The sequence below is a fragment of the Haliotis rufescens genome, unplaced genomic scaffold (assembly GCF_023055435.1).
Source record: "Haliotis rufescens isolate VD_foot unplaced genomic scaffold, xgHalRufe1.0.p SCAF_7, whole genome shotgun sequence".
NCBI classification, from domain to species: Eukaryota; Metazoa; Mollusca; class Gastropoda; order Lepetellida; family Haliotidae; genus Haliotis; species Haliotis rufescens.
The window spans coordinates 40,597,279-40,613,203 of NW_025964361.1; the positions used below are offsets into that span (position 1 = coordinate 40,597,279).

The following is a 15,925-nucleotide window of genomic DNA, read 5'->3' on the forward strand; positions in this document are numbered from 1 at the left end:
GTTAGAAGAAATGATGTGTGTTCTCATTCCTCATGAGATTTCCAGTATCTGGCCATGCCACTGTCCTTGCTCCTTCCTGGTGTTAGATGTTGAAATGTATGTTGTTAATTGAAGTCTCTTGATAATCCTTTGTCAACAGACTAAGCTGAAACTCCGACCTCTGCATGATTTATTTATTTATTTATTTATTTATTTATTTATTTATTTCATCAGTTAAAACTGCAGCAGAGGGTATTTTTGCACAGTCAGTCTGATTCGGCACATCATCAGCTCAGGGCCCTTGCTCTTTCTACATGCAGCCCTGACCCATAAAGATCGGGGTGTAGAATAGGTCTTCAGCGAGCTTGCCATAAAAGGCAACTGCTTGTCGTAAGAGGCGACTAACAAGATAAGGTGGTCAGGCTTGTATCTCAATTGCATGGATCAATGCTCATGACATCAATCACTGGATTGTCTGGTCCAGACTTGATTATTTACAGACCGCTGTCACATAGCTGGGATATTGCTGAGTAGGGCATTAAACAACAAACAAACAAAACATGCATCCCAAACTGCAAATGGGCTTCTGCAAGGAACCGTTGCTTTGTTGAACCCACCAAGAACTTTTCAGAGGATGTGGAAACTTCTCAACATGGGAGCCTTCTTTATAACACAAATTAACAAAAGGGCTCTGGTCCCAGTGGAGTGCCAAGGCACTCTCCTGATCTGTGCTTCCGAGGACAATGGATAGTTGGGCGACTGTATGCTTTGAATGCAAGTGAGACGTTTCAAAATCAAGGTCTGCAAACTTATGCTTTTCCTGAATCTTGCCAATCATGTCGCTGCCAAAGGGGACCGGGAATTCAGATACAAAAATAACTTCATTGCCTTCATCAGCAAGGACAAAATCTGGTGAGAAATACCGGACTTCATACAAATCAAATGTGCATTTGTGAAAATATCACTTCATGCGCACCAGTGTATTGTTCGCATCATCCAGATAGTATTGTTGGCGTTGTTCGAATTATATTGTCATGTAAGGTTGGAATGATGTCACACTAGAAATGACATCATAGCTGAAGATTCAGAGCTCCAGATAAGCTTTTGGTGTTGTGGATATTTTACCCATTCATTTTAAAATCATTGGGTATCAGTAATTCTATCTGGGTATTCAAATTTTTGTTACCCACTAGTTTTTACACATGTGGGTATTTAAGTTAAATATTTAAAAACACTATTCATCTAGTCCCTGCAAACTGGTGTCGTGTGGGTTTGAGAGCTTTATAGGACTCAAAAATACCATGATACTTCCACAAGAAAGTGTGATGGCAAATGATCATGATGTAACTGTCCTCTTGGAGTTTGGCAAGGTTGATGGAATGCCCGTTTATAATTTCAAAATAAGTTGCTGATTTGCTAATCGAATACGCAGGTTACTTCACAATATTTTGATGATACGCACAAGTTTTATATTTGTAGTGTATCTATAATGTTCGTTGCGTATTTTACACAGATACGCAGCTTATCTGGAGCTCTGAGATTGTTAATGTCATTTGAAATTTTGGATTTCTAAGATGGTGGTCGTGATCAGTGCAATTTTCTAACATGGAGGGCAAAAGGATTAAGAAATAATGGGTTATATATAAAACAATGATTACACTTGCGTGTGTGTCATACTTACTTTACGAAACTCATGTAAGAATTCATGTATTTGGAAATACAAGAATTCTGACTCGTTTCATAAAATAACTACGAAACACATTTGCGGGTTTTCTTCTGAGTTTTATATTGGCCTATTCCATGAAATTTTAGAAACATATTTTTGCCATGACACTGTGGACTTATTTAGGGGCATAGAAAGGATGGACCATGGGTGTCATTTAAGATTTGCCATTTGTGCTAAGGCAGGGGAACTGCTGGTTCGTTGGTTGGTTTGTTGTTTAACGCCGCACTCAGCAATATTCCAGCTATATGACGGCGGTCTGTAAATAATCGAGTCTGGACCAGACAATCCAGTGATTGACATCATGAGCATCGATCCACGCAATTGGGATCGATGACATGCATCAACCAAGTCAGCGAGCCTGACCACCCGATCCTGTTAGTCGCCTTCTACGACAAGCATAGTCGCCTTTTACGGCAAGCATGGGTTGCTGAAGACCTATTCTAACCTGGATCTTCACGGGTTGGGGGGGAACTACTGAAAGGTGTTGAGTCACATTGAATGCACTTCACAAAACCTTTTTTGACTTCATCCTGGCAAAGGAGTGTGTAACATTGCTATTCTGTCCCACGCACTGCACATGAACACGATGCAGTGATTTCCCAGAAAGCTTCTGAGCACTTTTGGAAAAGGACTTCAAATGGTATACGCCTATCTCGGTACCGTCCAGCTGTACAGTGTCGTCAACAAAATTAACAGTGAAATTCAGATTCTGTCTTACAGCCTTGGAATGCTTGAAATAGTTGTGGCATTCCTTTCTTTGATCATGAGTCTTGACACATTTTACCAGAGGATCATTTGATATATAAATATATGGAAACGTACACACTAAGATTTATGAGAAGATTCCACATACATTAAACCCAACCTCCAGAATTTATTGGCAAATGAGCTCTTTTATCAGACATGATCCTTCTTGCGAGGAGACCCATGAAGATTCTGGGGTAGAATAGGTCTTCAGCAACCCATGCTTGCCGTAAAAGGCGACTAAGCTTGTCGTAAAAGGCGACTTACGGGATCGGGTGGTCAGGCTCGCTGACTTGGTTGATGCATGTCATCGATCCCAATTGCATGGAACGATGCTCATGATGTCAATCACTGGATTGTCTGGTCCAGACTCGATTATTTACAGACCGCCGTCATATAGCTGGAATATTGCTGAGTGTGGCGTTAAACAACAAACCAACCAACCAACCAACCAGAATTTATTGGCAAATGAGCTCTTTTATCAGACATGATCCTTCTTGTGAGGCAGTCAAGACTCTCATTTTGTCAGCCACTCCGAAGGAATAAGAAGAGGACTGGCACAGCATTTTATAATCAAGATTTAAACTCTCCCCGAAGCTTTTCTTCATTCTGGAGCTCGTCTCTAACCTGCATCCCCAAATTCCTGATCTTCCAAAAGATGTTCAGTTACAGTTACACCCCCTCTTGTAAATCAACTGATCCACCTTCTACTGCCTTGACACGGTTATATATCCTCAGAGAAGGACTTGACAAAGCGAATGTGATCTCATATATTGGATAGCCCTTCGGCAAGGAGCTAGATCTCATCCATGTTGAGATGAGTAAGAGGTGATAAGGGATGGGGAGGCTCTGTGTTGTTGGGTCAGTAGCCCTCTGTATTGAGAAAGACATTTAAAGGGTTTACTTCCCCCAGAACTATACCCCTTCTGATTGCATTAGGCACCTAAGTCTATACCTGCCCTTGTGAGTGAACCTCAAGCTGAGCTAGTAGACCAGCAACTTATTCAAAAATTAAGTAAATAGGCTCTCCTGTAGTTTTGGGGGTGGTTGGGTAGCCTAGTGGTTAAAGTGTTCGCTTGTCATGCTGAAGACCTGGGTTCGATGCCCAACATGGGTAAAATGTGTGAAGCCCATTGCTGGTGTCCCCCGCCAGATATTGTTGGAATATTGCTTAAAGCGGCATGAAACCATACTCACTGCTGTAGTTGGGCCTCTTTAAGTACAATTTTCTGGACCAAGAGTTGACCCTTGCATGGCCAGCAACCCTTTCTTGTTCCTTTCTGTTCCCTGTAATTGATATCATTTGTACACCCTATTATAATGTGTCCATACCAGGGGTAATATGTGTTTGCACCCTGGGTAATATAGGTGTACACCCGGGGTAATATGTGTGTACACACTTGGTAATATGTGTGTACACACTTGGTAACATGTGTGTATACCCTTGGTATTATGTGTCTACACCCTGGATAATATGTGTGTATACCAGGGTAATATGTATGTACACCCTGGATAATATGTGACTACATCATGGTTTAATATTTATTTATACCATGCGTACCAAACTCAACACTAAGTGACTGTGTTTATTGTCAATGGTAATTATACCCCCGACCTAAGAAGGCAGGGGTAGATAGAATTATTTTTGAGTCACCTATAATTCCTATACCAATAGGAGAGGCACAGTGTGAAGTTTGATTTCTATATTAGGATTTTCTGAAAAAATACAGCTTTTTTCATTTTTTTCTGAGAATGTTTTTACTTAAACATTTGTGCGACCTATGACTAAAACACTACTGCTTGGATTCTTTTCAAATTTAGGGAACAGTTTCTATACCAATAGAAGAGTTTCAGTGCAAAGTTTGAGTTTTATATGTGTATTTTCTGAAAATGTGATGTTTCATGTTTTGAACGAAGAATTTTTATTTTTATGGTTACATTTGTGTGACCTACTACTTGAAAACTGCTGCATGTATTCTTTTCCAAATTGGGGTACAGTTTCTATACCAATGGGAGAGGTGCATTGCAAAGTTTAATTTCGATTAGTGGATTTCCTGAGACAATATTGCTCTTTTCATAGTTTGAATGTAGAAATATATTGGAGTCTCAGGTGAGGTATTGGTGAGCCCTGCTCATTTTTTGCCTATGTGTTTATATGTGTGCTCTGAGTAAGACTTATGTTTATGCACCCCATGGTATAATGTATGCTCCCTGATGTGCATCTATGTGTCCACACTCTAAGGTATTGTGTTTCCCTTGTTTCAGTGTCTCTACACCCCTTGCCCTGCGTCGTGTGAGGTGTCTGCTTCTACACCCCGAGGAACAATGTCAGGCTCCCAAGAGAACAAGCAGACAAGCCAATCAATAAGAGGCAAATAGATTTTATAAAACGCAATATGCTTCGACAGTGACGTGATTTGTATTGATTGGAACTCAGTCGCTAGAAGATGTCCCTGATAGAGGGCGCTGCTTTGTACGAGCACAAGGCACTGATCAATCGATCACTTTGTGACAACAGCCACTAGTTGCATCTTATGGAATGGACACATATGGCCGTCAAAGATAGCTTTACCAACGTGAAGTATTTTGTTGCGTGAGCTTATCAGACTGACTGTAGAACTCTATGACGCTTCTCAGTGGCGTAGTGTTCCTGTTGACACCCTGAGCCAGATAGACTTCTGCCCGCTTATGGGGTTCACAGTCCATGTAGACCATTTGGACACCTTTTTGGGCTTTGGAGACACACTTTGATATCCCTGGCATTTTGATAGGTGTGGAACCTTTGCCACGGCGAGCTCAGTCTGGATCAATATGTGCTTTTAGGCTGAGACTTGTCAAACTTATTTTCAAATCGTTTTTCAACTTCACAAGTGGAAGATGCTTTCGGTGATCTGGATACTGGTAGGTATGGCTGACATGGAAATCTTTTTCTTTGACCTTAAACAGCTCAAAGAAAAAGATTTCCAGGTTTAAGAACAAATTATTTGCTTTGAAAAAAAAGTAATTGGATTAGTCAATCAGTAATATATTGCATGAACCTTCAACACTTTAAAATGCACTACAGGAATAGATTTGTGTAATTTTGGGATCCTTGACCCACTCCACAAACTGTGAGAATTTTTTTAATCTGCTTTAACCATTGTTTCTGTTCCTGAAATTCAGTACATATGGAGTGGTGACCACACAAACCATGAAAGGTTCAGAGAGATGTTAAATATAAACAAATCATATTTCTGTATTTGTTGGGAAGGCAATGTAAAAGCTGGTTAAGCATTTAGTTCAAGGTTGAAAACACATGGAATAAAACATTTGGACAAGTTGGCTTCCAGCTGCCATGGCCTGTTTGTCTGGCATCTATCAACTTCTACATCAATGACCATTCTGGTGGGTTTTGCAACACAGCTGTCAAATTGTTGGATTCAAAGTGGTGTTAAACCCAAGTCATTCTCTCCAGTTGTGAGGGGTCACGGGTGGCCCAGTCATCTAAGGCGCCGCGATTCGCTGTGCAGAGTTGCGTCCCTTGGGCACGCCAGAAACCTATGATTGTGGGTTTGAATCCCGGTTCGCCCCGATTATGTTTCTAGGTTTGTCAGCACCATACCCGTGCTCGTGGGTTTCACCGAAGTGGTAAACGTCTTAGACCTGCATCACTTCGGGCTTTCCTCCCACATTAAGCTGACACGCCGCGATATGACTGGAATACTGTTAAAAGCGGCTTGAAAAACCTTACTCACTCACTCTCCAGCTGTGGGTGTTCTTTAACTTGTTAATAGTTTTGTATTGTATCATATTTCAGAAAAAAAACACCATGTACCTTTAGTTTTAAAGATAGTTGCCATTTTGGTAAGTGTAATCCTTTGTCCACACAGCCAGAAGTAATACTTGCCTATTCTCATACGAGGATGCTTTGCTCTTCAGGTACAGATATTAATTTGGGTAGTCTGATCTACAAGACATTTGTGGGAACTTAATGAAATGTGCTTGATTCCCTTATTTAATATGCCAGAAACATGACCGTGGATTCATATCCTAGATTCACACTGATTAACATACACATGCTGATGGGTTTCATGGTAAGCGTCTAAGACCTGCATTTATTCGAGCCTTGCTCCAACATCAAGTGGTCAGGCTCGCTGACTTGGTTGATGCATGTCATCGATCCCAATGGCGTGGATAGATGTTCATGATGTAAATCACTGGATTGTCTGGTCCAGACTCGATTATTTACAGACCGCCATCATATAGCTGGAATATTGCTGAGTGCGGCGTAAAAAAACCAACCAACCAACCCAACTAAATCCAACATCAAGCTTTGTGAGCAGCATAGACAAATTGAGGGGTTTATCCGTAAGCGTCTGAGACCTGCATTTATTCGAACCTTCATGCTATTACAATGAGATGCAACTTAAATACTGTTCAATGCAGTATTAAACTTAAAAACTCACTAACTCATTAAAGTGGGCAGACTTAGCTTTAATGTGATCAGGTGCCCATTTTCCATTTAGATCATGTCCTTTGTGCCTTGAATGACATGGAGACATTGGTTCTGTGTACTGAAGAAAATTGTCAGCTTGTGGACTGCCAATGTGCCTGGGCCAAGTCGCCCTTTAAGATCAAAATGAAATCACGGACACTTTGCTATAATTTCAAATCATTTGAACAGCATTTCTTTACCATTGCAACTAAATGGAACCCAAATGTTAACCATGCAACACCATCCATTAAACTGTTCAAACCTGACTACATTTTTTTATGTTCAGCTGTGGCCTCTACTTGCAGCTACTTCCCTACACCCAGACATTTAATGACAGTGTTGTGTATACCCTTTGAGTATGGAATAGGAGCATGTGGAACTTTGTGTAATATGAATGGAGATCTTGCCCCAGTTGGAATCAAAGGAATGTCTTCACAGCCGACATTCTGCAGTCACTATCATCAAGGTTCTATTCCATTCTTTTATGACAGCAAATGTGAAGCCCACTTCTGGTGTCCTCTGTTCTTCTTGAATATTGCAAAAAGCATCATAAAACCTCACTCACTCACTCACTCACTCACCCACCCACCCACTCACTCACTCACTCACTCACTCACTCACTCACTCACTCACTCACTCACTCACACACCCACACACCCACCCACTCACTCACTCACTCACTGGGCAGGGTAACTGTTGAGGGTAGTGAAGTATTCCTTGAGAATTCCATAGAATATATGGATATCAGTACTTGATGCTTGCCTTTCCTGTAGGGTAGAATATATGGATATCAGTACTTGATGCTTGTCTTTCCTGTAGGGTAGAATATATGGATATCAGTACTTGATGCTTGCCTTCCCTGAAGGGTAGAATATATGGATATCAGTAATTGATGCTTCTCTTCCCTGAAGGGTAGAATATATGGATATCAGTACTTGATGCTTGCCTTCCCTGAAGGGTAGAATATATGGATATCAGTACTTGATGCTTGCCTTCCCTGAAGGGTAGAATATATGGATATTAGTACTTGATGCTTGCCTTCTCTGAAAGGTAGAATATATGGATATCAGTACTTGATGCTTGCCTTTCCTGTAGGGTAGAATATATGGATATCAGTATTTGATGGATATGAATATTCATTTGAGAATTTCCAAAGCAGAATATAATTTTCTTAAGATGGAATATGGAGATTATTACCCTTGTGTGTTTCTTTATCATAACAATCATTTATAAGTATAAACATTGTATTAAGTGTGCATTTATGATGTCATAATGTCAACAATGAATGATATGATTTCACTCGTTGAAGTAGCTTTAGAAACAGGGCATGAATACACTTTTTGAGTGAATCAACCAATTTATGATATTGTGCCAAATGACTTGCAACCATGTTTATTGCCATGTTTTGGCAACAGATTTGGAAAAGCCTATCTAAGCATATTGACAACACTAATAATACCTGTGAAGACCCGGGGTAGAATAGGTCTTCAGCAACCCATGCTTGCCGTAAAAGGCGACTATGCTTGTCGTAAGAGGCAACTAACAGGATCGGGTGGTCAGGCTCACTGACTCATATCCCAATTGCGTAGATTGATGCTCATAATGTCAATCCCTGGATTGTCTGGTCCAGGCTTGAATATTTACAGACCGCCTCCATGTAGCTTTAATATTGCTGAGTGGGCGTTAAAAGACAAACAAACAAACGACAATGCTAATCAATGGTTTGAGAAAAAAGGCATCACACTGATGTATTGAGCTGGAAACAATTCCTGCTATGATTTATGATACCAAGTTTATTGGAATGGTTTATTACATCAATAACACTATTGGTTACAGCGATTTATCTGGGAGTTTACGTAAGGCACCACTCTGACTTTTACAGTTATCATTGCAATCTGTGTAATAAAGTATAACTTAGCTTCAAAGCTTCTTTCTCCTTATTGGGGCGGTGGGGTAGCCTAGTGGTTAAAGTGTTCACCCATCACACCAAAGACCTGAGTTCAATTTCCTACTTGGGTACAATGTGTGAAGCCCATTTCTGGTGTTCCCTGCCATGATATTGCTGGAATATCGCTAAAAGTGTTGTAAAACCATACTCACTCACTCACTCACTCTCCTTATTGGTCCTGTTGTCATTGAAAAGCATATTACCTCTACAAAGTCATAAAAGTAGACATGATAATTTAAAAAATGGGAATACATTTGTATTCTCACTCACATTAATATCAAAAGTCACCTAAACTCAAAATTGCTTTCCCTTCAAAGCACATTTGAAATACCTGTATAAAAAGTTTGACATTTCCGAATAGTATGTAGATATATTAGTAGATATATTGGATGGTGGAAACTGATTTATTTTGAAATACGAAGAGCTGTCTGTTCTGGGATATATATAAGTTTATTACTCGACTCTCGGGTATTATGAAGATGAAAATAGAATCTTTGGAGTAGATTTTATCCATTTACAGACGACTGGCTTCAGTTCCAACGAGCCAATTTACATCATACATAACGGATAATGGTTGCCTAAAAATTGAATTAAATAATTTAATCTACTTATATATATAAATGGCTATAGCTCAGATATATGTATATATATTTAAAGATTTTAAGTAGATTTAATTCAATTTAATTCATATATAACACGCAAAAGACACACGCAAATGATGAATGATTTTACATTATCATATCATCTTGGGTGCCTCAATTCTGATTGCATAGTTACAGTGCCGACCCAAAAAGATTCCAGGTTAGAATTGATCTTCAGCAACCCATGCTTGTCGTAAGAGGCGACTAACAAGTCATCATTGGGTGGTCAAGCTTGTTTGATGCATGTCATTGTATCTTAATTGCATAGATCGATGCTCATGATGTCAAGCACCGGACTGTTTGGTCCAGACTCGGTTATTTACAGACCACTGCCATAAAGATGAAATATTGCTTAGGGCGGCATTAGACTACAAACAAACTAAGTTAAGGAACCAGGAATCACTGTGGGTATACCTAGATGCATATAGCGTATGAACTTTACCAGCGCCATATACCACTGCAATGGGATTTCCTTCCACATAAACGTGATATAACCAAAGTTATTTTCCCATTGTCAACCAAACACACTTGCAACAAGTAACAACTTAGTGCTGGACTGTTATAGAGAAGTCATGATTGTAGGGGACACAGCACTGAATCTTCCATGCAGAGTTGTGTCCCTTACCCTTTTCAGGATCAGCTGATTGTTGGATTTTCAGGTAATGGGAAGATACGTATTGACAAATTCCTGCCATATAATTGTGTACATGTACATGTAATAAGTATTCAGGTGTTCAATAATGATTTATGTTGAAGCAAACAGGTGGTTTGGTTGCTGTGGAAAGCAAACAGGCATCTTGGTTGTGGTGGAAAGCAAACAGGTGGTTTGGTTGCTGTGGAAAGCAAACAGGCATCTTGGTTGTGGTGGAAAGCAAACAGGTGGTTTGGTTGCTGTGGAAAGCAAACAGGCATCTTGGTTGTGGTGGAAAGCAAACAGGTGGTTTGGTTGCTGTGGAAAGCAAACAGGCATCTTGGTTGTGGTGGAAAGCAAACAGGCATCTTGGTTGTGGTGGAAAGCAAACAGGCATCTTGGTTGTGGTGGAAAGCAAACAGGCATCTTGGTTGTGGTGGAAAGCAAACAGGTGGTTTGGTTGCTGTGGAAAGCAAACAGGCATCTTGGTTGTGGTGGAAAGCAAACAGGTGGTTTGGTTGCTGTGGAAAGCAAACAGGCATCTTGGTTGTGGTGGAAAGCAAACAGGTGGTTTGGTTGCTGTGGAAAGCAAACAGGCATCTTGGTTGTGGTGGAAAGCAAACAGGCATCTTGGTTGTGGTGGAAAGCAAACAGGCATCTTGGTTGTGGTGGAAAGCAAACAGGCATCTTGGTTGTGGTGGAAAGCAAACAGGCATCTTGGTTGTGGTGGAAAGCAAACAGGTGGTTTGGTTGCTGTGGAAAGCAAACAGGCATCTTGGTTGTGGTGGAAAGCAAACAGGTGGTTTGGTTGCTGTGGAAAGCAAACAGGCATCTTGGTTGTGGTGGAAAGCAAACAGGCATCTTGGTTGTGGTGGAAAGCAAACAGGTGGTTTGGTTGCTGTGGAAAGCAAACAGGCATCTTGGTTGTGGTGGAAAGCAAACAGGTGGTTTGGTTGCTGTGGAAAGCAAACAGGCATCTTGGTTGTGGTGGAAAGCAAACAGGCATCTTGGTTGTGGTGGAAAGCAAACAGGTGGTTTGGTTGCTGTGGAAAGCAAACAGGCATCTTGGTTGTGGTGGAAAGCAAACAGGTGGTTTGGTTGCTGTGGAAAGCAAACAGGCATCTTGGTTGTGGTGGAAAGCAAACAGGCATCTTGGTTGCTGTGGAAAGCAAACAGGCATCTTGGTTGTGGTGGAAAGCAAACAGGCATCTTGCTTGCCATGGAAAGCTAACAGTGCTGTGTTGTATGAGGAAATATAAGGTAGAAATCTAAATAGTGCACTTGACCTTCCACCCCTGGCTACTGCTAATACACATTCCCCATTACTTATACAGGATTAGTCGCTGAGATGTGTCAGTGTACGTGGAAGGGCTTGACATTTCGACAACTGATAATTAATTAATTCCGTCCATCTCACTCCATGTAAACATTTCATTAGTCGCAATGTCTGTTACTGAAGCAAACAAACACATGATGTTACTTTCATAGTGATTGGTTGAGGTTTAAAACTTGATGTACCCACAGTATTGATTGGTTGATATTTGATTATGCATAGCAGCTTGGTAAGTGTAAGAGAGTCGCTTATTTGTAGTCCAGACCCAAGAGAATTAAGAAATGAAACCAAGTCAAGTCTTGAACGATTTGGCAAGTCTAGATTTCCTCAGCTCAAGGGTCTGTTCAAATCTGCAGCGAGTCTGACCACCCGATTCTATTAGTCCCCTCTTATAACAAGCATAGTTGCCTTCAACAGCAAGCATGGGTTTCTGAAGACCTATTCTTCCCCGATCTTCATGGGACACACTGGTCCTTGCTTTGACCTGTTATGGTCTGTCGGGCCGGTCCGGTAGCCTAGAGGTTAAAGCGTTCGCTCATCACGCCGAAGACCCGGGTTCGATTCCCGACATGGGTACAATGTGTGAAGCCCATTTCTGGTGTCCCCGCCGTGACATTGCGGGAATATCGCTAAAAGCGGCGTAAAACCATACTCACTCACTGTAATGGTCTGTCAATAGGATTCCATGGTTCATGGGTTTCACCAAATTATGAATCTGTGACCTGTGCCACTAAGGTCTTTCCTTTCCCTTTAAGCTGTCATGCTGGGATATAACTGAAATACAGCATGACATCCAGACTCGTTGTGTTACTATTGAATTATTTGTGCCGAAGCAAAGCAACCATTAACCTAATTAAAGCATTGGAACTATTGGTTCAATTTCAGTAGGAGTTAACTGTGGGAGCCTAATCTGTTCTGCTCAGCCCTGATGGCTGTGAATGGCACAGAGTATTATATAAAAGAAACACCTCTGATATAACTGTGCACTCAACTGTGAACTTTGTTGTTTTGAGCTGCAATATACAGGGATGTCACGGTTTGGGGAGGATACTTCTCTGACTCTTGAATGATTAAGTGAGTGCGGTTTTACTCCGCTTTTAGCAATATTTCAGCAATATCACGGCGGGGTACACCAGAAAAGAGGCTTCACACATTTTAGGGAATTGAACCCAGGTCTTTGGCGTGAGACCCGTGAAGATCCTGGCTAGAATAGGTCTTCAGCGAACCATGTAAAAGGCAATTATGCTTGTCCTAAAGGGCAACTAACAGGATCGGGTGGTCAGGCACACTGACTAGGTTTATGCATGTCATTGTATCCCAATTGCATTTATTGATGCTCATTATGTCAATTACTGGATTGTCTGGTCCAGACTGAATAATTTCAGACTGCTGTCATCTAGCTAGAATATTGCTGAGTGTGGCGTTAAACAACAAACAACAAACAAACTTTGGCCAGACAAGTAAACGCTTCAACAACTAGGCTACCCCACCGTTCCTCTGACTTGTGAATATGACGGAAATTTGTTACTTCATGTGTTGCTGAGCTGACTTTAGCATGTTAATCTAACAACCATTCTGTTCAGTTAAATGTTATCATATATGTCATATTCCTACTAGTTCCAGTTCAATTTTATGAAAAAAAACCATAGGATGGATGTGTTTTATAGGCTTCAAAATGAAACACTATGAATTCTTTACGGGACCAGCATTTTTAGAATCTCTTTCGACTGATGATCGGGGCTGATTGTTCTTTTGGTGTTGATGTTTCATGTTTACATAAGCATGTCATACTTTCTTTTCGACCAGAAAAGCTGTGTTAGCTTACTCTCTCAGTTGTCTAAGTCAGGCTACAGAATGATCCAGTATGCCATTATTCGGGAAGAGACTGACAAGTAGGATACAGCTTGGTGGGTGCAGCTTCCTCGGCAATGGCAAAGTCACTGGCTGATGCTTAGTCTCTGAAAATTTATCATTTTTGACAGAAACAAGCGAAATCCTTTAAAGTGAAAAGGAGTAAGATGGGATTATCAGAGGAACATCTAGACTTGCTTCATTTAGCATCACAGCATTATGGTAAGGGCTGGAAGGTAATATAATATGGTTCAAGGACTGAGAGACAGACTAGCAATTATATTGCAGGACACAGGTCCAGTGAGAATGTATTTTACACATACAGCAAAATATTGTGGTCCTTAAACCCCACCTTCCAGACCATCTGGTGTGGAGCATATATTTGTAGATGAAGGAACATGACACACTCATAATGATGATCAGGAAACTGATCAGGACAACTCCTCGTATGATGTTTCACTGTATACTGTGCACCCATGCTTAGAATTCAACCTGAGACTTAACTGTGTGGAACGTAGCCACCTTGTGTAATGCAAGGGACTTACATAAGGGTGTGGTGCATTCGTCACCACTCCCCCCTTTCTGTAACCTGCAAGATGACTCGATTATTTACAGACCGCCGTCATTTTGCTGGAATATTGCTGAGTGAGGTGTTAAACAAAAAAAGAACAACCCCAAAACAACATAAGTGCAATCATCTTGGATGTGACTTTAAATGTCAACCCCGTTCATGCCGAGTGCCAGGCAGGGTAACAACAAGTTCCATCTTTTTAACTCTTTTGGTATAATGTGGCCAAGATTCAAACCCCGGACATTCCACACTCTGGGTGGACAAGGTATGATTGTACAAAATGTATAACATGACAATATACTGACAAAGCCAATGTGATAAACAGGAGAGAAGCTGATTAAGTACAATGAAGGTGGAGTGATGGGTCTGGGTGTAACAACAAGAAGCTGACTGTGGTGACACTAACAATAAGGCAATCAACATGACAAATGTTATATTTGGGATAACACTTTCTATGTAAAGTACAGATTCTAGTACTTTTTGGGGTTGACTCCCATCCTGGATTCAAACCCACACTCCCAGAGTGAGGCACCTAATCGCCAGCACACAAAGTCAGCGATCTAACCCACTCAGCCACTGAGGCTTCCACAAAATGAAAGCCCCACAACTGGTAGTCTAGATCATGTACTTTGTGTACCCCTCTGACAATTGTAAATTGGCACGGCTCCTATGACCGAAAGCTATGAATACACAGTGCCATTTAGGAAGCATTTGTTTCCATTGACCATGTTCTAAATGGCATTGTGTGTTCATAATTAGGCAATCAAGACGGCACATAGTCCTGTGCAAAGCACACAGGTCACATATCAGGTTAAGTTGAGCATCGTTGGTTGCAGAGAGTCCTTGGATGGGTGCCACACTTCTGTAGCTTGGCGCTTGCGAGTTTCTTGGGCTTTGGTCCTGCACCACACTGAAGCACATGTAACGTGTGGTGTTTCCTTGGGCAAGTGACTTTGTTCGAAATGTGCCTCTGTTCACCTGGCAGTGTACTGGATGAGATGGCAATGTGGCTGTTAAACTTGAAGTGCCTAACAGGCAGCTTGGGCTGTATACTCCCCAGGGAGCTGAGAATGATTGTTGTGTTGACACTCGTCAAGTGACTGGGGTAATAATTCCTCCTTGAGTATGCCCCTGAGTGTTGTGGAAATATGCGCAATGTAAATGGCCTATTATCATGTCCATTTGTGGTTGATGATGTGATTAAAGCACAGTGGAGTACGCGCTGGGTATCTTTGTACATTATTGCTACCTTGTGGAAACATATCTTGTTTATTCATATGGACTCTATAGGCTTACTCAGCATTCACCATGCTCTTCCAACTTCTCAATGGCTAAATCAGACAGCAGTAGTTTCTAATATATTAATTGGTACAAGAAAAGCCACGATAAAGCAGTGTGGCTCTACAGCACAGCATGTCCAAGTTCTGGGCCTAGATTTTCGAAATGATCTTAGCTAAGATAAATCTTAACAACTTATGTTTAAAGATACGATATCTTAAGGTTAAGATAAGATAGATTTTCGAAACTATCGTAAACCTGTCGCAGATCGTTCAGAGTTACGATACTTATCGTAAGTCTGACAAGGAACTCATTTGTGTTAGAGATTGAAAAAGCGGGGTGTTTCCCAATGACGTCACGGGGATTTCCCAGCTGCTGACAATAACAACAACATAGATAAGTGACAGGGAATTCATGATCACATTGTCAGGTCACATTGTTAAACATGCACATATTTGAGTGAAATTCTGTACAATCCTACATGTAGACGTTTTGTTCTTATGATTAAAGATACCATGACTACCCGAACACAAATAGCATTCGTGTGCCATGCAATAGCATTTTTCAAACCCAATAAATGTTATAATCAATAATTGTAGTGTTACCACACTCTATCTATTAGAATTGAAATAATGTGCGAAAACATATGTCAAAAGTCAAGTTTATATTAGTGTAAACACCAACATTATACGTGGAAACACTCAAAACAAAAATTGTTCAGGACGCAGCGCACCCACAAGCAGGTTTTT

General features: G+C 40.9%; 1 protein-coding gene across 1 annotated transcript in view; it reads left to right on the forward strand.

The window, feature by feature from the left end:
* The first annotated feature begins 4,773 nt into the window (after positions 1 to 4,773).
* LOC124132657 (transient receptor potential-gamma protein-like) overlaps positions 4,774 to 15,925 on the forward strand; it is a 383,698-nt gene continuing 372,546 nt past the window's right edge. The window contains exon 1 of the mRNA XM_046496669.2: positions 4,774 to 5,350. The gene's annotated coding sequence lies outside the window, so the exon portion shown is untranslated. The remainder of the gene's footprint in view (positions 5,351 to 15,925) is intronic.